Source organism: Pinus tabuliformis, chromosome Q (assembly GCF_031772625.1).
Source record: "Pinus tabuliformis cultivar Carrire ecotype Pingquan chromosome Q, CPIR1, whole genome shotgun sequence".
NCBI classification, from domain to species: domain Eukaryota; kingdom Viridiplantae; phylum Streptophyta; class Pinopsida; order Pinales; family Pinaceae; genus Pinus; species Pinus tabuliformis.
In genome coordinates, this window is record NC_142296.1 from 1,306,701,788 (window position 1) to 1,306,709,858 (window position 8,071).

The following is an 8,071-nucleotide window of genomic DNA, read 5'->3' on the forward strand; positions in this document are numbered from 1 at the left end:
TTCTATTCTTATGATAGCTGAATGATCTTTATTACCAGTTATTATTCGAAATCTCTTTAGATCGCATAATAGAAGAAATACACCCCAGGTTAGCGTATATTAGATGTGTTGTTTCTCATTAGATTACAATAGCATAGAGTTAGTTTAGAAGTTTGAATTAAATTAGCTTTAAATACTCCTAGATCAACATTATCCAACTCTACACACACACACACCCCTTAGATTGGGAAACTGGTCCCATTATCCCCAGTCGGACCCTTTATACCAAACGGATAAGGAGCTGCCAACCAAGGTCCGGACCGGGTGGGTATCCCCCTTGTTGTCGACCTGATTTGTGGGGCTTCAACAACTTACGACTTCTTGCACCAAGTTTGTTTCTATGTACCTTTGGTATCAAGGCATAACAGGTGGAACCAAAGACTTTGAGATGCTTTACCGAAGGAATGTGCCCATACCACATTTCATATGGAGTCTTGTTTCTAATAGCATTAGATGAACATCTATTCTTTATATATACAGCATATAGAACTGCATTAGCCCAAAACATCAATTTTACATTTTTGAAAAACATCATGGAGTGCACCATATTTAAAATTGTCTTATTCATTCTTTCAGCTACACCGTTTTGTTGGGGATTATAAGGCACATTTGTTTGATTTTTGATTCCATGTTGGTGAAGATAGTTTTCAAATTCATTTGAAGTATATCCTTTTCTATTATTAGTGCGAATAGAGCCAATATGAGATTGTGCATCATTTTCAATCCATGTATGAAAGTTCTTGAATGTTTGAAAAGCATCAGATTTGTTCTTCAATAAATAAACCCAACACATTCTGGTGTAGTCATCAATAAATGTCATCATATATTTATTTCCATTCGCAGAAGGAACATGCTTTGGACCACATAAATCTGAATGAATGAGTTCAAGTTTTCTATGTGCTCTTGAATGTGAATCATGAAAAGATTGTTTGCTATGCTTTTCTAGAATACAAGCATCACATTGCTTAAGTTTCCTAGGAATTGTAGGCAAGCCAACAACACCATTTTTCTTCAACAAGCGGAGGTTGTCATAGTTAAAATGTCCAAATATAACACGCCATAATAAACTTGATGGAAGTGTACCTTCTTCATAATGAGATTTGTATGAGAAATGTTGTGCATGAGCAGAGGTACCCTGCAGCTTGAGAAGCCTTTCTTCTTCTATCCCCCTCATGACAAGTGAGTGGTCAGATGCTTTTCTCACCTCAATATTGCCATCAAACATATGAATGGAGTGACCTTGCTAGCAGATGTGGACCAAGGGCAACAAGTTTTTCTTCAGCTATGGGAGATATAGAACATGATACAGAAGAAAGTCTAAACAATGTAAACTTTGAAACGGGAACTATAAACTCAAAACGGGAACTCTGGCCAAAACACCCGAAAAAACATCAAAAACAATGCTAAAAATGAAAAGTGTGTATACTGGAACGATGATTTTATTTTTTAGGGGTCAATTTTGAACATGTTTTAAAAATGGCAGTGACTACGAAATTTACTACGAAATTTTCATGCAAAATATAGCTTAAAAACGAAAGTGATGATACTAGAACAATGACTTTTTTTTTAGGGTCAATTATCAAAATTTTTAAAAAATGCTAGTAAAACCAAATTTTTACGTGCCAAACAAAGTTGTTTATGAGGAAAAAACACATTAATGTTTTTGGTAGGATATAATTTTTCTTTCCTAAGTATAAATTCAACATGTTTTCAACCATAACATGCTAGATACAAAAGAAAAATTATTCCAGGAATTGCCCAGCCACTAGCCGGGTGGACGGGGGGGCTGCTGGGGTGGCGCCAGCCTAGCCGCGCCACCCCATCGGCCAGCCTGCCCAACCAGTTGCTGGCTGGGCAATTCCGGGAATCGACCAACCACTAGCTGGGCGGGTGGGCAGGTCGTCGGGGTGGCATGGCTCATGACTGGGTGATTCCTGAAATCCCCTAGCCACCAGCCGGGCAGGCTGGCAGGTAGCCAGTGTGGCGCCAGCCCAGGCCGCGCCACCCAGACGGCCCGCCCGCTCAGTGGCTGGGTGATTACCAGAATCACCCATCCACCAGCCGGGCGAGCAACTGGTGGCCCGGCAATTCCCAAAATCGCCAAGCCACCAACTAGGTGGGCAGGTGGGCCATCGGCGTGGCACCATCCCAAGCTCTGCCACCCCCGTGGCTTGCCCGCCCGCTTAGCTGGTGGTTGGGTGATTCCCGGAATCGCCCAGCCACTAGCCGGGCGGGCGGGTGGGCCACCAGGGTGGCGCCAGCCCAGGCCGGGCCACCCCAGTGGCCCGCCCGCCCTCCCGGCTGGTGGCTGGGTGATTCGCGCCACCCCGCCTGCCCGGCTGGTTGGTGGTTGGGTGATTTCGGGAATCGCCCAGGCACCAGTCGCCCACGCCCGCCCGACTCATGGCTGGGTGATTCTGGGAATCACCCAAGCAGCTGGAATCACCCAGCCACCAGCAGCCTGCCCGGCTGGTGGTTGGGTGATTCCCAGAATCGTCACGCCACCAGCCGGGCGGGTGGGCAGGCCACCGGGGTGGCACCAGCCCAGGCCGCGCCACCTCGGCAGCCCGCCCGCCCGCCTGGTTGGTGGCTGGGAGATTCCCTCTGCCCGGCTGGTGCCTGGGTGATTCCCAGAATCACCCAGCCACCAGCCGGGCAGGGGACTGGTGGTTGGGTGATTCCCGGAATCACCCAGCCACCAGCTGGGCGGGCGGGCGGGCCGCCGGGGTGGCGTAGCCTAGGGTGGCACCACCCCGGTGGCCCGCCCGCCCGCCCGGCTGGTGGCTGGGAGATTCTGGGCTGCCCTACCCTGGCAGCCCATCTGGCCAGCCCAGCTGGGGGCTCCCGCCCGGCTAGTTGATCCCGGGAATCAACCAGCTAGCAGCCGCCCGCTCGGTTGGGGGCTCCGCCCGGCTGGGGGTTGGTTGATTTCCGGAATCAACCAGGCACCGACCGGGCGGCTAGTTGGTGGCTGGTTGATTCCTAGAATCAACTAGCCACCCGGTTGGTAGCTGGGTGATTCCCCGCCCGGCTGGTGGCTGGGTGATTCCAGGAATCACCCAGCCACCAGCTGAATGGCCAGCTGGTGGCTGGTTGATTCCGGGAATCAACCAGCCACCAGTTGGGCGGCAGCCACTAGCTAGTCGCCCAACTGGTGGCTGGTTGATTCCCGAAATCACCCAGCCACTAGCCAGGCGGCCGACTGGTGGCTGGTTGATTCCCGAGAATCAACCAGCCACTAGCCGGCCGCCCGGCTGGTGGCTGGTTGATTCCCGGAATCACCCAGCCACCAGCCGGGCGGGCGGGTGGTGGCTGGTGCGGCCGGCTGGTGGTTGGTTGATTCTTGGAATCACCCAGCCACCAGCTGGGTGACCGACCGGTGGCTGGTTGATTTCGAGATTCAACCAGCCAGCAGTTGAGTGGCCAGTTGGTGGTGGTGGATGGTTGATTCCCGAATAAACTAGCCACCAGCTGGTCACCCGGCTGGTGGCTGGTTGATTCCCGGAATCACCCAACTACCAGCCGGGCGTGCGACTTGTCGCTGGTTGATTTCCGGAATCAACCAGCCACTAGTCGATTGCCAGGCTGGTGGCTGGTTGATTCCCGGAATTACCCAGCCACCAGCCAGGCGGCTGGTGGCTAGTTGATTCCGGGAATCAACCAACCACCTGCTGGCCGCCCGGCTGGTCAAATGGTCGCTGGTTGATTCCCGGAATCAAACAACCACCAGCCGCCCGCCCCGCTGATGGCTGGGTGATTCTGAGAATCAACCAGCCACTAGCCAGGTGGGCGGCTGGTGGGTAGTTGATTCCCGGTTGGCTGGTGGCTGGTTGATTCCCGAAATCAACCAGTGGCCGGTTGGGGGCTGGTTGATTCCCGGAATCACCCAGCCACCAGCCGCCCGCCCTGCTGGTGGCTAGGTGATTCTGGGAATGAACCAGAATCACCCAGCCACCAGCTGCCCGCCCGGTTGGTGGCTGGTTGATTCCTGAAATCAAAAGCAAAAGGAGAGATAGTTAACATTTATAAAAAACCACAATTATTGATTAACTATCTTATAGAGATTTGTCAGATGAAGGAGATTGGGTTCTGGATTTATTTTCTGGCCCAGGTAAGTTTTATTATATGGAATTGAATTTCAATATGTTATTTTTTAATTAATATGTCATTGTACTAATTTAGTTCATTATTTCTTTTGTGCTTGATAATTAGTTACAATGCTAGCATGTTGCCTTCAAAAAGGAAGAAATTGCATTGCAATTGAAAAAGATCCAGTACAGTGAAATTTCATTCAGCAAAGAATTAATGTTCGTCAATTTCTTCCAGATGCAATGCAAGAAATTGGGTTGAATAAAGGGGACTTTAGTGAATCACGTGTGGCAAGAAAGGCAAAGGAACCCCAACCACCATTACATAGAATGTTTGGAAAGACATACATTGGGAGATTCACAGACATCAAAGACCCATTAGAAGAGGAAAGTGAGCAAAAGGAAATAGAAAATATTGTGGAAGAAGACAATGATGAAACTCTAGAGGACGAAGAGTTTGGATTATGTGACATTGTTGATTAAATGTAAGTTATGCTTGTAAATCAAGCTTTGCAATGTTTTGACTTTGACATTTTATGAGAATAATAAACACTCAATTAGGGTTGTTATACGTTCAATATTTGTAATATGTGATTTTCACATTGATTTTTAAGTTAATCATTATTTTTTGAAAAAAAAAAGTGATTATTATTATTTTTTTGACATGAAATTCATAAAAAAAGCTATTATTTAACTGTTTTTGGTTAAAATTATCGTATAAAAATTGTGATTTTGACATGTCAATTCTAGCAAAAAATTATCAAAACGTGTAATTTTTTAGTTATATTTATGTTAAAAATAGTTCTTTTTATGTCCATTGTTAAAAAATATTGTTTTTTAGAAACAATTATTTCATGTGGATTCAAAAATTAATTAAGGATGTATAAATATGTAGAATATCGAAAATTCTAAATATTGACCTCCTAATTTAAAAATGCAAAACAATAAAAACCTCACTAAAAAAAAAGTTAAAATTAAAATAAAAAACAAGAAAATGTGAAGAAAACGGCCACTTCAAAAATGATCAAATTTACAAAATAATTATTTACATTTTATACATTAGAAAATTTAAAGCCAAAACACAGGTCTTTTAAAAAAAGGTGGTGATGCAGAATACTCACTTTTTTAAATCAGCATGAAAATCACTACCATTCTAAAATGATTCTAAAACGTAATGTACATAAAAAAAATTAAAGTGCCAAAAAGTATGCTCTAAAAAAACATGTTCGTTCTGCATCACCCCTTTTCGAAATCAGGTCACTTTTTTGCTATCTCTATGAAACGGGTAATAGTATCAGTTCCCGTTTCAAAGTTTACATTGTTTCTAGAAGAACAATCAATTTGAGCTTGATTGTGCCAAGCCCTGATGGATTGAGTTTTGATTGGTCTGCAAAGTATACTTCTCCATCAACATTGTTAGTAAATTCTTCAAAAAAATATTTTCTATGGATCATGTTTCAAGTTGCTCCTGAATCAAGAAACCAATCATTTTTCCAAGAAGCAAGTGAAGCATTAAATAAGTCTTCATTTACTCCAATATTACATTGTGCCACAACATAATGAGCGGATTCAAGTGCTTTACCTTTGTCTGTGTCATTAGTTTTACATTTCTGTTGGTTTCTTTGCTACTTAATTTTGTCCCAAGATAACCTGCACGTAGAGGCATCATGTGATCCATTTCTTTTGCAGTGTATGCAGTGAAAATCTGACTTTTCTCCTTGAGAGTGTCTACCCCCTGCCTCTGAAATTTCTTCCTCTTCCTCTTCGACCATGTATTTCTTTGGAAGAATCTTGGGCAAGATTCTTTTCTTTATGAGCAAGGCACACAGCCACCTCAGAAGATTCAGGGGCTGTCTTCTTTCCAAAATCTTTCTCTCTTACAACAAATGTTTTCACAAGAGAGTCAAAGGTAATATCTTTGAGATTTCCATTTGCTTGCAATGACTCACAATAATTGGAGTAAGTAGGATAAAGTGCCTTGAGAAAAGTAATAAGAGGAATATCCAATTCAACCTTTGTGGCTTTGATATCATTCATTAGAGATCTTACTTAGGATGTAAGAGAAAAAGGATCATTATTTTGTAATTCAAGAGTGAAGAGTTTAATGATGAATTGAACAACTTCAAGTGTAGAATGTGAGTCATAGAGTTTTTTAGCTTTTGTAAGGCTTCAAAAGTAGTTGAAAATGGTAAAATATGGTGACTCAACTCTTCACTTATAGATGCTGCAATTAATGCATAGGCTTTGCTATTCTTATTTTCCCAAATGGGAAACTCTTTGTCTGAGGTAGGCTGTTCTGGCTCTTTGTCTCCATCTCAAACACATAATCCTTTCCATAACTCATTGAAAATGAGGTTGTGTTGTATCTTCTAGGACCATTCAAGATAGTTCTCCTTGCTAGTGAGAACTACTCCCATAATAGATATGATTGAATACATTGTAAAATCTAAGTACTATAAAAATACTTTTGTTGGAAAAAAAAAATGTCCTTTAGTGGAGAAAAAAAACATATGCTACTAAAAAATTGATTATGATATATGGAGACAGAGGTATTATGTGGTATTGTATCCCCTAGAACACATGCCATTGACCATCGAATTCTTCAACGTATGTGCTGTTAATGGATTTTGACCATTAAAAAAGGACATACCAAACGACAACAATATTTGAATACAGTCAATGCAGAATGCAACACCATATCCACAGAGGTCCTGTCTGTTTATGAAGCGGCCCAACGTGATGTTTTTTTTTAAAGGAATATAAGGTATGTTCCATCACTATACGCTCCATAACAAACAACAACATATTTAATATATGTGCCATGTAAACTATTGTAAGGTATGTGCCATCACTATATGCTCTTCACATTATTCAAGGTTCCAATGCATAGTTTTCATACCAATCAAGAAGTTCACGGCTCCGTAACGTACATTCAACACTCGTATTCTAGTAGTCTTCAATTCAACGCACTGCCATTAAACAACTCGCAACATAATGAAACAGTGTCAACATGACTTCCAAAAATTGATGTAGGTTTCTACGGCTTCAAGCTTTGAACAGCTACGCTTTGAAGAAATTCAGGCCATGGATATCATAACCCGATCTCTAGAGTTTCGACCAACATTCACCAGAAACATTCAGTCCTCAGAAAATTCAACACAAATTTTGTTTTAACACTTAAATACTAGGAAGAAACCGCATCACACCACCTTTGGCATAGCAGGAAATTAATATTTTGACAAAACAAAGAGTATATAAAACAATGTTTTTTCTTTCTCACAAATTAGATAGATTTCCCAATGCAAATTTAATTTTTCAGGCTTGGTTCTCTATGGTGGCATCTCTTCTTTACAGGAGAATATGGGGAAGAAAAAGATAGACTTTTAGTGCAGAGAGTAAAATGGAGAGACTGTATATAATTTAGAAAACACAGGTAGACTTTTGTTTCCTCTTTCCCTTCCTTTTTCAACCCAGTACTTTGCTTCAAATCCCATCACCTTTTGTAGGTATTCACATGCAGAGTGGGTTTCTGAGCCTACCTTTTTTCGAGCTCGAATTTGGAAAAAATTTGAATTTTTCCTCTGCAGAGCTGCTCCCTAGCCTTCCTGTAGAAAGGCTCCTGTAGGCTATGTTTCTGCTCCTGTAGAGTGCGATAATGCTCCTGTAGAGCCCGATAAGTGGAAGGGTTTTGAAAATTGGTAGAGAGTGACTACTTCGATGTTCTCTAGGTGGCAGGTGAGTTGTGGTAGTTGAGAAATCGTTGATGCAAATGAAAACAAATGGTGGTGGAAGCTTCTACTGCAATATACTTAAGCTTATGGCATGATCTGTGGTGATGAGGCGAGGTGGCAGGAAGGGTACACTATCCCCATCCAGACTGTTGGTCCCTACTCTAGTGCCATTATGGTATTTCATGTCGCCTGCCTGCCATCACTTCAATCATT